This window comes from Castor canadensis, chromosome 1 (assembly GCF_047511655.1).
Source record: "Castor canadensis chromosome 1, mCasCan1.hap1v2, whole genome shotgun sequence".
NCBI classification, from domain to species: domain Eukaryota; kingdom Metazoa; phylum Chordata; class Mammalia; order Rodentia; family Castoridae; genus Castor; species Castor canadensis.
The window spans coordinates 50918174-50934855 of NC_133386.1; the positions used below are offsets into that span (position 1 = coordinate 50918174).

The window sequence follows — 16682 nt, forward strand, 5'->3', positions numbered from 1 at the left end:
TCATGATTTTGAGACCCTGTCTTGCACAACTGCTTTCTGTCAACTCTCTTTTCAAAACATGCTACTGTTCAGTTTTATCATGAATGCCTTTCCAAGGACAGTAAATGGTTTTACACACTATGACATCGTTTCTATGGTAACTAATGTATTTTAGCAAAGAGAGACTGTGATAGAAGTAGGCTAAAAAGGACAAATACAGAAATGGCACAGTGTAAAATGTGGGGCAGTGTGTGTTGTAGTAAAGATTTTTCCTTTTTTTCACCTCTTTTCTTTTTTCCTAACTTCTTGTTTAGGAAAAACCTGTATAACTAGATCGTGGCTTCTTAACTCTTACTAATAAAATTTTTACTGCATCCAGCACTACTGAGTATTTTGCTGGCACAGTTTCTTCAGTTGGCACTTGGTTTTGTCTGCTTGTTTTAACATGGTAATCATTTAGCATATCCATTTTGGTATCATGTAAAAAATATGCTCTCTTCACCCTCATGCTTCTCTGGCTGCCACCCCACTTTTCTGGTGCCCTTCATTGCAGTACTTCTGAAGAGGAAGGTCTGCATGACCTGTCTCCACACAGCATTTGTCAGCAGTCACAGCCATCCCAGTCATGATTTCCCTCCGCCATTTGATCCAGATCACTAGTCGGCCACACCCTCATCCTCTAAGTCTATGAAGGTTTACCTCTTTATTTAAATTTAGAGGCTAATGTGCATGTGTATACTTTCAAATATTTCTATGCAACATCAGGCCCTGTTAATGTCAACCCTGGTTTAAACAAATATAAGGATGTGTGTTACTCTATTCTGTACATTGAGATGTACAGAGTAATTTGGATTACTTTGTTACAATGAAAGCCCATTTATGCTCTTAAGTAAACCCCCAGAAGTGAGCAGATAGCAGTCAATTTCTTATTTAATAGAAAGAAACAGAGGCGCAGACCTTATGATTTACGTGGTACATTTTAAAAATGTAAACTAACACTTTTAAATAGGGCAGTTTTATGTAAAAAGGGATTTCCAGCTTCTCTTTAAAAAAAAGGAAGGTCTAGCCAAACTGAACCTGCATCCCCCCAGGCAGTGGGAGGGGACAGGCTCTTAAGCTCACCACAATCGTATCATACCTGCTTTACTTATTTATGCTATCTGCCTGGCCCCATGTAACCTTGCTGCAAACCCTCTCACCCCAATAACAGAGTACATAAATAGCAAAGCCAGGGCTAGAACTTAGTTTCCAGTCTGCTGCTTCTTCCCTGGCTGTGAATGGACCAAAATTCTCTATTTTAGAGAATACTTCATAGGTCATTGATAAAGGGTTTTATTAGGTGGTAGAGTCTATATTTTGTACATGCCTATTTGCGGTACCTCTCCCCCTGGTTGTCTCCATTTATGGTGTGCAAGATGAAGGTGCTAGCAATAAATGTTAACATTTACATGTGTGTAGAAAAATGGGCCAGAAGGAAAAGCTCCAGCATAACATGTCTTCTGTATTTTGTGAGCATGGACTACCTTTTTTAAGGAGGCAGAGTGATAAACATTTATATAAAGTAAGTAAGATTGAGAGCACATATGGCATTGGCTGAGCCCTGTGCCAACCTCCCAGTGTGGACGTTCCTCAGCCACTTCTGGGTCCTTTGCCACATTAGGCTCTTTTCCCTTGACACCAGTGTGCTGAAGATACCCCTGGGGTGGCATCATTTTGCATCAATCTTATCACTGCCCTGAATCTCTCACCATTTTGAACACACACTTATCACTACACCTGGACTAGGGTTGGGTAAGCCAAAAGAAGAGGTTGCTGTTGGCACTGTGTCTAACCTTGTTGGACGGTTTGTGCCTACACTACAACTCAGGAAAGTGAGTTAGTCTGGGGCCAGAATGAATGACTAGAGGAAAATACACTTTTCCTGGGGAAATGGGGCAGTGAGGAATACCCTGCAACAAAGGGCCTTGTCTGGGTTGGGGCCTGTCTCTGGGTCCTAACCCAGCTGTTGGGCACACCAGAGACCATGGTAGCCTTAAATGTGGATGATTCCACATACTATTTGCCTGTCTGCAGCTGCACAGGCCTGAGGAGCCCACTGTGAAAGTGGGCCTGTTCCTGGGCCTTGGGCAGGGAGCCAAGGCTGCCCCTGTGCCTAAGAGCATTGAGGAGCTTCTGTGTGTGCTCTGTGTATGTCTCAGCTTTCTTTGGGATTATAACAGAGTCTGGCCCTGCCTGGTCTTTTTTGTGCCTTGGATCTTAAGTTAAGAATAACTGAAGGAATACTTGTCCATGTTGACAGGCTTGATATGGAAGTTGCTATCAAATAGCTATTTCATTCTCCATTGCCACTGATATTACCCCACGTACAGTTCTGAGGCTCCCACTTTAGTTGTGATTGAATAGAGCTATGATCATTGGAGCAGAACGAAGCCATTCAGATGTGACTGTGTGAAGATGTGTCCAGTAATGTGCAGATGTTTTTTGGCAGGTCAATGAATATTTAATTAAATCTTTTGCAAGTGGTGGACAGGGTTGAATTTGAATAGAGAAGTCACTATGACAAGAGAAAAGCATACCTCATTTTTTCTCTCAATTTCCTGTTTTTAAAATAGTCAAGCAAAAAGCTAAATGATGATTTAAATCCTGAATTCCTCATGGCCCTTAAATCTCCTTATCACATATGTAATTATGATCATAATGTTTTGAATTTCAGTGTCTCAATTATATTTTTAATAATAAGAATTGCTGGTTAATATTGAAAATAATAGCAAAATCTCCAGATTGGATCTGTCATGTAAAGCTAAAGATGCAGGGCTAAATTTTAAAAGGGAAGGTTATCTTCTGGTTAAGTTATATTGCATGTGGGTTGTGGTCACACTCTGAACTTATACACTTTGTCCCCACCCCTGTAATACAAATACCGCTTCATAATGCAGGAAGGTGTGGGATCGGTTTGCTTTAGTGAAGTTTCATTAGTTATTCTGTCACTGCCCCTAGTCACCCCTTCACTCATTTATCACCAGAGGTGATACCAACCCCTGTGTGTTGGCAGGTAATGTGCTCAGGGCTGTCTTGGCCACTGGCAAACTGACAGTCTAGCAGGAAAACAATGAAACAAGGCCCAGCATAAAGTACAGGAAGAACACAGCAGAGTGGAAAGCTAGCTCTGCAGAGGAGTGTGGGCAGAAGAGACAAGAGTAAAAGATGACTGTGAGTTGGGCCCTGAAGGCTGATTAGGAGAAAATAATACTTACCCAGCAGGGCTGGTGAGATTAAAATGGTGATGCTTAGCCCAGTGCCAGGAATATGCTGGGGCAGTGTCTCTTTCTGCCCCTCCCTGGGAGAGGGAGAGATGGAAAATATAATGGCACAATGCAGAACCGTGCTCCTAACTGTGGCTGACTTCTCAGCTGGCATATACCTTCTCTCACAATCTGTCCTTTGCACCAGTTTCCCACCTTCCTCCCTCCAGTCTACTGCCAACTCCTCAGCCACCTCTCTGCCCTGTGGCAATACCAAGCCTCTTACAGTGCTCCTTTTACTATGTATTGGTTTATTCTCCTCTGCCTCCACTGTCCTGTTGGAAGGTTCAGGGGTGATGTGCTCTGGGTATTTGGCAACATGAGAGCAGTGAGAGCTGAGAGGATGGCTATGTTGAGGGAGAATTCAAAGTTGAGGGCCTCCTGGTTTTCTTTTTAGAGGTTTGTGTCTTCTTTTTAGAGTGTTGATCTGATCTAAGCAGTTGGGAGTATTTCATTTTTGGTCAAGGTCTTGTCCTTTGACATGCATTCCTTCAGTCAGCCCATACATTCACAACATATATAATCAGCCTTCTCCACTGGCATATCTGGGTCACTATAGTTATGTTTGTCAACCAAAACATCAGCACCACTTCAGCAGGAAGAATAAAAACATGGAAAATGCCCTAATGTCCCAAAGCCCATAGCTGAATCTGTAGGCATCTATTTATAATGTCTGTGTAAGTGCAAATGTATATCTATATCAATGCATACATGCACATGGGGAGCCTTAGGCCTAAAACTGATAAATTGGGATAATTGCGTAGCTTTTTAATGATTAAAAAATATGAGTCATTCAATAAAATGTGTTTGTATTTCACTTAAACATTCGATAATCCAAACTTACTTATTCTCAACTTTCAGAAACACAGCCTTTATTTAAGAAAGATGTCTAAGCTGGGTGCAGTGGCCCACGTCTATAATCCTGGATACTTTGGAGCAGGGATAGGAAGGATCACAGTTTTTGAGACGAGTCCAGGCAAAAAGTGTGAGACCCCCCCATCTCAACCAATAAAGGCTGGGTGTGATGGTGCACATCTGTCATCCCACTTACATGTGAAGCATAAATAGGAGAATTGCAGTCGTGGCTGGCCCAGGAATAATCCTAAGACATTATCCAAAAAATAACAAAAGTAAAAAAGGGCTGGGGGCATGGCTTAAGTGGTAGAGCACCTGCCTTCTAAGCACTAGGCCCTGAGTTCAAACCCCAGTACTGCCCTAAATAAATAAATAAATGTGGGGTTTTAAAGGCAAATACCAGTCTTCATTATTGATGAGGTTGCCATGTAAATTACATCTTTAGGCAATTCATCTTATCCATACATATCATCTTTGAAACAATAGACCTGGTGCCTAAAAATGAATCTCAAGTTGTCTTTCTTGGTTGTCTTTAAAGTTAAAGCTGTGGCATCTTTGGATTTATGGCTGCAGAATAACACATAGATTGTCTTTGTTAGTTAACTCCATCTGTTTAGTAAGCCTGAAAAAGAAATTGGGTGATGCAGTACATACGCATGGATGGATAAGACTGCGTGTAGTGAGCCAGCAGCTCAAAATGAGTTTTCAGTTTTCCTATTGGTACCAGTTGCTGAAGTGCTGTGGAGTGAAGGCTTATTCTGTCACAGTCTGTTGTGAATTGGGCATTTTGTGTTGTTGCAGTTTTGCAATATGCATGAGAGAGGAGCGTTAAGTTTCTTTTCTATACTGGAAAAGGATAAGAATTCTCCAGGTGCTCTTTCAGTGGCAGATGAAGGAATCTTTTACTTTGTGAATAGAAAATTCCCTGTTGTGACCTATGAATCAGAGCATCAACATCTCTAAACCTCTATGGAAGTGTTCAAGAATGGAAGTCAAACTTCCATATGAACATGTTTTCTTTGGTGGAAAGTTCTTATAGCACTAAATTACTCTTCTCTGATGACAAGGAGCTAAATTTAATTTTCTGGGCAAAGAGAATTCCCATTTTGCACAGCACAGCAGCTTCTAGGTCCCAGTGGGAAGAAAGGGCATATATTGTGGTGTTTCCTTGGTTAGGGCAGGACAGCATGTCTCAGAAGCCAGAGAGGCAGGCAACACGTGTTGCTAAGGTACGGCTTTAGTAGCATGCTCATTAGTAGTCTCTCCTACAGCCTCCATGGTGGGTCTCTTGCTTGTCTGCGGTAGTTCATGATTTGAATGCCCATCTGTAGAGAACAATATGACTTTTTAATTCTCTTCCCCATGGTCATTTTTTCTTTCCTTCATCCTGAGTCATCTGTGATTAAACAAAACAAAGATGTTACTGTTAATTATGCATCTTTTCAAAGAGTACAAAAATTCTGTTTTGTGTGTGTGGTAGGGGATGGATTTGATGGGAATAGTAATTCATGATGGGGGTGTTCTCAACCATGAGCCAGGAAGAATGATGCTGAGAATCATACTGAAACAGCTTAGTTAAACATGAAAAATTGTTTCTACCCTTTTTTTAAATTTCAGATTCCTCATTTCAAACCTCATACTTTCTGTCCTACCACATTGTTGTCAACATAACTCCACTCAAACATTTTTACTATTCTCTTTAGATACTTTATTAAAACTGAAGCTTTATTTAAACAGCTAAAATCGCAAGTAATAAATGAAGTACCATTAATATTGGCAGGTTGTAGGCAGAGCACGTGAAAAACGAATTCTGCTCTCCCATCCCTGACACATTAAAGATTAATGTGAAGTAGGCATGGGTGTCATCAGAATCTACCCTTAGCCTTACCAGTGGTTTGGCACAAGAACCTAAGATCATCTGGGAGCTGCAGTTCCATGGACAAGTTGATACAGGCTGGTGGGTTGGCAAACTTCTTGCAGTGGGGGAACCCCAGCTGAGGAGAAACAGTGGCCATCCCATGAAGGCTGGTTTGACCTGAGCACGGTGGTACACGCCTGCAATTCCAACATTTGGGAGGCTGAGGTAGGAAGATTGTGAGCACAAGACCCAGTCTCAAAAAAAAAAAACACAAAAAAACTTGGTTTGACACTAAGACAGAAGTTGAGGCAAATATGGACTGGGGTCTGGAGGGAGATTTAAGACAAGAGATAAGTTGAGTTAGACCCTTGATGACTCATTTTTAATGAACCCTAACTGGGGATGACTTGTAGAGACTCTGAAGAAGGTGTACGTGTATATGTGTGTGCATGTGGTGTATATACTCAAGGCTTCTGTCCGTATCTTTCCTGGTTACAGAAAGTTAAAAATCTCACGCCTGGCTTCCTTTGATGGTATAGGACCACATCTTTGCAGTTTCAGGCAGGTGTTTGTGGCAACTGTGACTTTGCAACAATTGTGTGAACAAGGAAAAATTTGTGGGTAAATTGATTGTGGGCAACAAATGGAAATTCTATGGTGGTGCTTTGTGGGTGGTTTACAGGCAGAGTGCTTGATTATTTTTTGATGTCTATTTTTTTTTTCATTCTACAGTTTTTTGAAGAAGCAGGATGCTGATATAGATGTGAAAAAAGTAAGTTGCTAAGTTTTATGCCAAAGACATGTGCCTTGTAAATTAAAAAAGCATTTCCCATTTGAAGCCTGGACAAAGTTCACTTTCAATTTGGGATTACAATTGAGACCATAGGTTGGATAAATTGAGTTGGAGATGAAACTAGTAATATGAAAAAGAAAGAAAATCTTAGTTCACCTCGATTTCAGTTATTATGGAAACATGTTTTAGCTATAAGTTATGTCTCTTCACCCTCCAAATACAATGGAACAGCTGTCCCATGGTGATGACAGGCCAGTGAGGGTGGACAGTGCTCTCTGTCTTTAGACTGGTAACAGTCCTTCCCTTTAGTCCACTCCCTGTCATTTTTCCTCTACTCTCATGTGGCTACTGCTTACCTCTGCCCTAGTAATACCTTTGAATTGTGAACACTATGTAACAGGTCATTCTTTCATTCACTTTTTGGTGCCCACTGAGCATTAGATACCATCCTGGACTCTGTTGAGGCAAATATGGATGTGACAGATAAGTACTCAGATAATTATAGTGCCATCTGCGGGGATGCTTCCAGAAGCTCAGACTTCAGCTCTCCAGAAAACTCCTTGATGGAGGGGATGTGTAAAGTAGCCATGCATTCATTCTTTCTGCAAATGTTGCCTGAGTCTCCCCTGCCTGCCCTTCTGTGTCATCTCCCAAATGCTTCGGGTTTCCCACTGAAAGACTGAACTTTTTCAGGTCTTACTGACCACCCAGGGGAGTCTTTCTGCCCAACTACATTGGCTGGAGTGTAATCTTCCAGCTGTTCTGAGTTGCCTTCCTCCATTCCCTGGCCCCTTAGGGGCTGCCACTTTATCATCATCAAGGACTTTGGGTGATTTCTCATTTTGAATTTGAGTGTGTGAGAGGTTCTCCCTGAACTAGAGCCATTCTGAATGCAGCCTATGTGCCCTTGTTTTAAGTTGAGGAAGTATACTATCTGTTCAAGAGCAATCATTGTTTGAGGACAATCCAAGCAATCCTGACTTTTGACCCCATGCAGGTCCCTAACTTCTTTTTTTAAATTTTATTAGCATATAATAGTTGTAGAGGGGATACATTGTGATATTTACATATGTGCTTTCAATATGTCTTAGTTAGTTTTGCCTCCTCCATCATTCTCCTTTTCCTCTTCCTCCTTTCTTAGAACAATTTCAACAGTTTTCTCTTTTCATATATGGATACAAAATACATCCACCATTACACCCTCATTCCCCCTTTCCTTGTGCCCACCTCTCTCCCACTGGTATCCACCCACAGAAAAGATTCATTTTTCCCTCCTGCCCTTCATTTTTTAAAAAAATTAAGTGTATATTTGTATAATGATAGTCCAAGGGGGTTTTGCCTTGTATTTTTGGTCTATATATCATGCTTTTATCAAATTAATCCCCCCTCCATTTCTTACTCATTCTCTATCACCATGCACCCCTAATATACAACAGTTTACTGTACATTGACTTATATATTTATATATATATGAGTTTCAGTACTTTTCATTCTCTAACATTTTCTTTCTCCTACCTCCCATAACCTCCTCAGACAGACTCACCAATATAATTTTGTTTTCTCTGTCACTATATGTATATGTACAATATATGGACACATGTACATATATATGATCATATTATTTTTCTATATGTATTTAACTTACAGGTCTAGCTTCCACATATGAGAGAAAACATGCCAGTTTTGATATTTTTTGAGCTTGGCTTACTTCACTGAACATGAAGTTCTCCAGTTCCATCCATTTACCTACAAACAGCATAATTTCATTCTTCTTTATAGCTGAATAAAACTCTGTTGTCTATATATACCACATTTTTTAATCCATTTATCAGTTGTGGGGCATCTGGGCTGCTTCCAAAGCTTGGCTATTGTGAATAGTGCTGCAGTAAACATGGGTGCACAAGTGGCTCCGTCATATCCAGTAGTACATTTTTTGGGCTATGTCAGGTCCCTAACTTCTCCTGAAGGGCCTGCAGTATACTTTCAAGTATGGACTTTTCAGCTCATACAAACAAGGGGGACCTGGGGAAATAAAAAAGGCTCTAGTCAGGACAAGGCAGAAGGAGCCATTTTAGAATCGCCATACACTTAAGTTTTGGTTATGGAGGCCAGGGGTTGCAAAGTCTGTCTCCCAGGTCAGGTTGATATACTGTGACCCTCCTGAGCCAGGCCAGGCCCACAGCAGGCTGGGCCTCCCAATGCTGGAGCCACCTCAGGACAGTACAGCACAAGCAGCTGGGAGACAGTCCAGGAAACATCTAGTGTTGCCCCAGGCTAAAAGACTTGCCCTGCTCTGTCTGCCAGGAGAGTGAATGAAAAAGGACTTGGCCCAGCCCCTCAGTACCCAATGTCAGGGAACCAATAGGGTTCAGTAAATGGAATGGGGGATCTGAGTAGGAGTTAAAACCCCCTTTCAGTTGTGCTGTTAACTTGCAGTAAGACCTTAGGCAAATAAATCCCTTCTCTCTAAGCAACATTGTTCTCATCAGTAAAGTGGTCCCCTTTCCAGAACCAAGTAAAATTATTCATTTTTAAAATTTAGAAATATAAGCCATACATATTTTTTGTTTTCTGACTTAATTGTTATACAAAAATGGGAAAAGGTTTGTTGGCCTCCAGTCTGAAATATGCTCAATAAAACCAGCAGAAAGAAGAGGGAGATCCTGGAAAGCAAGCGAATCTTCACCAGTTATACCTCCAGGCAGCAGTGAGTGTACCACAGAGGAGTGAATAGTGTGACTGACCCTGTTCTGGGGGTTTTTGCAAGTGTGGATAGAGTTCAGAATAAGGGAAGCTAAACCAGGGGTGGGAAATGCTTCTTGGACTGCATATGAACTTGAGCTGCCTCTAAAGGGCTCTGCCTGCTCCCTCTTGCTCAAGCAGTTAATAACCTGAAAATTGCTTTACCTGCCTTAAGGAACTTCACTGCTTGCAAAACTCTAATTCTGATCTTTTTCTAATGCTGATACAGAGCTGTTGATGACAATGTCCCAACTCTTTTTTTTTGGTGGCACTGATATTTGAACTCAGGGCTTTGTGTTTGCAAAGCAGGCCTTCTACCATTTGAGCCACACCTCTAGTCACCAACTCTTCTTTTTGCTCTTATTTATATATCTGCCAAGACAATCTAATATAGGTGTGCCTCCATTGTATAAATGAATGATGTCTGGGGCACCTGAGTGGAGAAAAATCACTGGCATCATAGTGTTTGCTTTTAGAACAGATTTTTGAGAGTCTTCTTTTAGGTGAACATTTTTATAAAGACAAGTCTGTATGGGAAACAAACTTTATTTTGAGATTGCAAAGCGCATGCATAAGTCAGCATAGGTCAGGCACTGGTAACTCACGCCTACAATCCTACTTACTCAGGAGGCAGAGATCAGGAGGACTGTGGTTCAAAGCCAGCTCCAGGCAAATAGTTCCCAAGGCCCTGTCTTGAAAATACCCAGTACAAAAAAGGGTGGCAGAGTGGCTCATGTGGTAGAGCCTGTGCCTAGCAAGCTTGAGACCCTGAGTTCAAACCCCAGCACTGCCAAAAAAATGATAATTAAAAAAAATAGGTCAGCATCAATTCTGAATTACTTAATGTCTATAGTTGGTTGAACTTCTACTACAAACTTACTGCTTGTGTATGTTATGTTTGCCCAGTATCACAATCCTGTGAGGGGACCATGGCCCTCACCTTAAGTCACTAGAGGCACTGAAGTTATAGCAGGGATTCTAATCAGGTCTGTCTGGATCCAGAGCCTTCTCTTTTTTATACCCTACCTTACCTTGGAATTGATATAATATTTGAGATACAATCTTTGTGTGCCATACTCTAAGAAGTTTTATGAGTAAGTAATAAGAAAGCAGAGCCATTTGCAAGAGAGATCATCCTTAACATTCCTGTAACCCATTAGTCTGAATGGGATTTCCCCTTATTGTGTGCTTCTTCAGAGCTATCATTGTAGTTGTGTAGTTATTTGTACAATGTCTGTCTAATAAGTGAGTTGCCTATTGAAATGCAAGCTTTCTCAGGTCAGAATCCTTATCTGTGCTAAGCTTCATGCCTCATTGTAGGCCCTCCAAAAATGTTGACTTGCAGGCATGATTGAATGACACATGGCCAAATTAAAGGGTAATGAGAGCTTATGAAAGCCACTTTGTTATATAGCAAAGTAAAAAAAAAAAAAAAAAAACTCATCGTACACCCCAGAAGCCATGGTTTCTCTTCTCCATCTGGGGATTTTATCTGTGTAAGACATCCTTGTTAATAGCATTTTACAGAGATAAGACAATCATTCTTGACTTTCTCTATGAGTACAAAGTTTCAAGCAGACAAATGAATAGATTAGTCTTAAGGATGAAGTAATCCAGGCAAGCAAAAGAAGTCCAAAAATAAAAGAGAAGCCTTCAAAACATGAAGAAAATATTAAAACAATTTTATTTTTTGCATTGAATTTTCTAGAATTCTTCAGAGATACAGTTCTGAATGTGGTTTCCATAAATCACTGCTTTAAATATATAAAGTATATCCTCTAAAAGTGAAATCCATATGCATCTGAATTTTGAAGAATATGTAATCAGATTATGTCAGAAGAACAAAAATGCACTTTTTTTGTATAAAAAGCTGATTCAATTGAGTCATCCTACTTAGTAATTTAAATCAGGATTTAAATGGATTTGATTAAAGTAACATCTACTTTGGTCAGAAGCACTCTCCAAGTAGAAAGGTTTGATTTCCCTGCATCCTGGATGGCTTTTGTTTGGTGTGATTAAAAGTGTTACAGCACCTGCCGTGAGAGAGGCCCCTGTCCTTTGTGCAGTTTAGGGAGATCGAGAATTCCTGTATTGCCATTGCAACTGTTCACAGGATTTAAACAGCTGCATTCAGGACACAAACACTACAGACTATTTGATATGCACAGAGACCTTCCAAAACAACAACAACAAATTGTCAGTCAAAAAGAAAAGTAAATAGGAAAATTACCTCTTGCTTTAGAAATGTTTCCTTTTTCTTTGAGTGAATCCCTTAAAATGTGTTCATCTGTACATATAGAATGTATGTGGAAGTTGCTCCATTTTTCAGTATTTCTTTGGTTTTAATCATAATTCCCAAGGGAAATGATAAAAATAACCTGGGTTTTTATTGTGGGAATAGTAGTCCTGTGGGGGGAAAAAAAAAACATATCTAGTTCTAAGCAATTGAGAGTTTGAAATTCAAGGCTGCATCTGGTATCAAGCTTTAAACCATGTGTATATGATGCCTACATAGCTGGTCAAAAGGTGGAAAAACTAACTCATATGAGTTTTTTCTTTAGTTGGGAGAAAAGGATTTCCTGGGCCCAGAAGATCAGCAGTGCTAGTATGGGGTGTCCAGAGGTTTCACATGCTGATTGTAGGGTGGTATGAAGATGTGTCTTCAGTGCAAATGGGGAGGGGTGGTTTCAGGGGTGTACTGTCTCCCTGTGTGTGCTGGTTGCTTTAGGCAGGTGAGAGAGGGACAAGGAGTAAAGAAGAACAGCAGAGCTCTCAGCCATCTGAGAAAGCATTTGCTTTCTGAATGGAGGCCAGGTGCAAGGTATAGATATTGGGTGCTTTTGGTGCCTTTCAATGAGTTGGGGACTGGAGAAAGCAGCTCCTGTGTGCAAGTGGGAACTGTGCCAGCCCTAAGGACTTAGAGACCCCAGGAAGCCAGGTTTGCTTACATTTTTCATGCCTCCTGCCCCAAACTCACATGCAGATTGACCCATTTTGCTGGGGATAGGATGACAGAAGGATCCAGCCTCTATGCATTACAGATTGAGAGCCACATTTCACACAGCCTAATTTGCTGGTGACTGGGGATCAGGGAAAGGGAATGGCTTTAGGTTAGGGAACATAACCTGAGTTACTTAAACTGAGTAAGTTTAAGAGGAAGAAATATGTGTAGAGTTCTGTTTTAACTTAAAAACAAAGTTGTTATGTATCACCCATAATAACTGACCAACTTTCTTTTACATAAGTCTCTGAGTTGTAAAAGTGCTACATCTAAGAAGAAAAAAAAATGCCCTCTGCCACTTAAACTTTCCAAGATAATAAAAGATCCCTCTTTCTAGACATTATAAACTCAGGCAAATATTGATTACAGTTGGAAGAGCTACAGATAAAAATGTTACTATTGTAATTCAAGGAAAGAGTTGAAAAATTTGGAGTGAATAATTTAGTCTTGGACATAGGACATTTCATTCATTCATTCCTGAATCATTTAATGAACCAGTGTTCTAGGCCAGGTGTTATCTTATTCAGTTGCCCCATTTTGCCTGTTAAGGAAAATGAAGCTCAACAGAAGTGAAATGATTTGCCCAAGGACAGACATCTAGGAAGTGGTCAGTTCTCAAAATACTTCTCAGACTCCATGGCGGATGCCCTGAAGTGCAGTAGAGCAGAAGACAAATGAATAATTATTACCCTCATGTAACTTAACTGGCAATTTTATCCATGTCTTTAATTTTCTCTTCACTGAATGTAAAACACCTTCCTCATTTATGGTTTAAAAGTAGTAATGACATTTTTATCAACGAACAGTTAGATATCCTAAAACTGTCTCTTTAAACCTGACATGGCTTGTGAGGTAGTCCTCTGTGACAATGTGAGAGTGACTTCCAGGGATGGCATTCTGTAGGCAGTATGCATGGGGGAAGGCCATGGGATACTCATTCTCATTCTGCTACTGGTTCCCAGATTTGGGAATTATTTTATTATATTCCTCATCTTAGTAGCATTCATCATTTCAGAAGACAAGAGCCGGGTGTTGCCAGGAGAGAGTGTGGAGAAATACTTCCCTTTTTATAATAGAGAATCAAGATGAGCCCTCACCTCCTTTGTACCTTTTGTTTTTATGTGGGAGTTTTCCCCTGTAGCCATGAGTTACTGTATAATTTGTTGTGCCGCAGCCAGGACCGCTGGATAGAAGTTGGCATCATTTGCTTATCCACCTTACATAGACTCACTGTCTGCTGAAATCCCATGAAGGAAAGATTACTAATAAAGTATATATAAAAAAAGGCTTCAAAGATGCCTTTGTCACTCCCTGTAAGCACTTTTAAAAGCAGAGATACATACATAAAAATTAAAGCTTTTCCCTTAAAGAAAATTATTATTGCCCACTTTTAGCTCACACTATAATTTTTACTTAACCTTCCATTTAATTTGTTGTGCCTGCCATAACAAATTATTGCAAACTTGTTGGCTTAAAACAACAGATATTTATTTCTGCACAATTTTAGAGATCAGAAGTCCAATATCAAGGTGTCAGCAGGGCTGTGTTACTTTCAGAGGCTGTGGGGAGAATCCGTTCTTCCTCTTCCAGTTTCTGGCAGCTGCAGGCTTTCCCTGACTTGTGGTTACATCACTGCAGTCTCGGCCTCTGGTGTTTCCCCTGTGTCTTTCTACCACATCTCCCTCTATGGCCCTCTTGTAAGGATATCTGTGATAGCTTGGAGCCTGCCAGTACAATTAATGAAATCATTGAGGGAAAAACATATAAAAGTCTGTATCAGGGTATTCTCTTGGCATCAAGGGATACTGCGTCTATGATCTATCACTCTAATAGTCTTCTGACAAGGCAGAAGACTTATATTCCATTTAACTGGGGCAGTTATATAAGAAGGGAAAGCTGGTAGGGAACAGTTGACTTGATTAGCCACTGTTCTAGGTAGGTAGAGATACATGCATGTCTTCATTGGTATCAGTAGGTTTAAATCATGAGCCCTATTTCCTATAGCATACCCAAGTATTAGTGATGGGTGTTTGTTGTTGTTGTTTTTGTTTTTTAAGAAGGAACTGGGATTCTATATTCAGATATACAATACTTATCTTTGTTTTCAGGGTTCACCTCTATTTAAAGATTGGTCCTCCTTTGCAGGTTATGTGTGGTCAATGGGGAGCAGGCTGCCAGTGCTAGGTGAACACAGCTGCTTCTTGGCAGATGTAGGGGTGCTTATTAAGTGGTAAAGTGTGCCACTACTGAATATCGTTAAAACGTAAAGTGAAAGGAATGGAAGTGAAAATCTGTGTGTATCATTTGTGTTAACAGAATGGATAAAACAACAATATGTCTGTTTACACAGTCCAAATAAGACTGCCAAAAGAAGAGAGATGGTTTCAGAGTTGAACATGAGGCAGAATGGTGTGGTGGAAAGGGTGTGTGGATCCAGGGCCTTGGATATGTCCTGATTGTGGCACCGAGGAATTGTGTGATATTGGTTGTGGACAAAGAAGATGGTCATCATGTGTAAAATTGATGCTGCTGTGTTGTGTCCACAAGGAGGGTACAGAGTGCTGTGAAACTGATACAAAGGGACCCCACATAGGAGGTGGGTAAAGAAATGCCATGAGGGGATGATAATATTGATCATCTCCCCTTCTTTGGGCAGCAGTGACCAGATATCGGATAACTTGCAACTTTGTTGTGGAGGAGCTTCATACATATAGAAGAATGGGCTAGGGAAAGGTCCCTTTCCACATTTTTCTGTTGCTCTGTGTCAAAACTCAGGCATAAAAGTCTGTTTGTTTGTAGTAAAACAAACAAAACCTTTGTGTGGGGGAAGATTTTGTTCATCTTTAGAATAATATCCTTAAAAGTAGACTTTGGGGAAAATAGTAATTAAAAATTAATTACTACTTTGCCTATTATACTGTTAGCAAATAAAGAGGAAAAAACCCATTTCCCCCCTTTTTAGAGAGCTTGACATACATTCAAGTGTTGCTTATTGCAAAAAAAGTAATTCCAATAATGGGAAAAGATTTGAACAGCCCTCAGATATTGCAAATGACTTAGAAATTGTTAGAGTGATCCATTGTGAGGTTTTAGGTTGGCGGGGGGTGCTCATGGGTAAAATTTCAGGGACACTTTTTTCATATATGGCCCACCAACTGATATAACAAAAAACATTTGATGGTTGTCATATTTGCTATAGTTTCTCATATTTGGCATTAATCAGTATTGGTTACTAGCCAATCTAATAACTTTTTCGTTACTCTGTTTTTGTAGTGCCCAAGAAGGAAATTTAATTAGGCTTCTATGTTTTCTGCATGTGCTATTTAAAAACAACAACAAATAATGTGTAATGTTGTTTCAAGGAGAAAAAGAGCTTCAGAAATGATCATTTCAGACCCAACAGAGCAATATGTGTCAGTTCAAGAAAAAGTACTTGTTATCTGTTGGAAATATAGTTGTTCTTTATTTTCCTTTGGAAAGTACACCCCAAGTCAGTGAGTGTCTGAGGCTTGTTTTTATATAAATTTTAGGCAACTATCATTATACCTGATGTTTAACCTGTGAATCTCAGTATCTCAGTTCAAATTTGAGACAGCAAGTGACAGATTTGTGCTTCCTGTCATATCAGCATGTCCCCTGGTCCTGTTACCCTTGATAGTGTTCTCCACTGACACTGAAGGAACTACCCAGCTCAGGTGCTTTTCTCCAACTCCTTTTTTGTTTTTTTTTCTTTCCTCACAACCAGATCCCTTCCGATTTTTGCCATCTTTCACTTTGGAATCACCTTGTTTGCTTGGTATTTCAGATTAATCTCTCAGTTTCTCTGTTTACTTCTGGTTTATTATGACTTACATTTATTATTATTGGCAGTACTGGGATTTGAACTCGGGGCCTCACACTTGCTAGTCAGGTACTCTATCTCTTGAGCCACTCTGCCAGCCCCTCTGTTTACTTCTGAATTCAGAATTCTCCACTGGAGGCATCCACCTAGCCAGACCCAGGACTGCAGCCCAGCATCTTGGTGTCTCCCCCTCTGCAAAAACCTTTCCTTGTGATTTTTTTTTTTAATTCAGTCTTCATTTCAGCATATCTTCTGTGATCATGGGAGTGAAAATAGAGGTGTGCTGTTCAGTTTTCATGTAGTGATGCAGA

At 40.3% G+C, this 16682-nt stretch overlaps 1 protein-coding gene across 4 annotated transcripts in view; it reads left to right on the plus strand.

Moving 5' to 3' along the window:
- Positions 1–16682, plus strand: part of Fyn (FYN proto-oncogene, Src family tyrosine kinase) — a 202012-nt gene that overhangs the window by 18731 nt on the left and 166599 nt on the right. For 3 of the 4 annotated variants that reach the window (XM_020177817.2, XM_020177820.2, XM_074076433.1), the window contains one exon: positions 6727–6766. The exons of the other annotated variant lie outside the window; for it this stretch is intronic. The gene's annotated coding sequence lies outside the window, so the exon portion shown is untranslated. The remainder of the gene's footprint in view (positions 1–6726; positions 6767–16682) is intronic. 4 annotated transcript variants of the gene reach the window in all.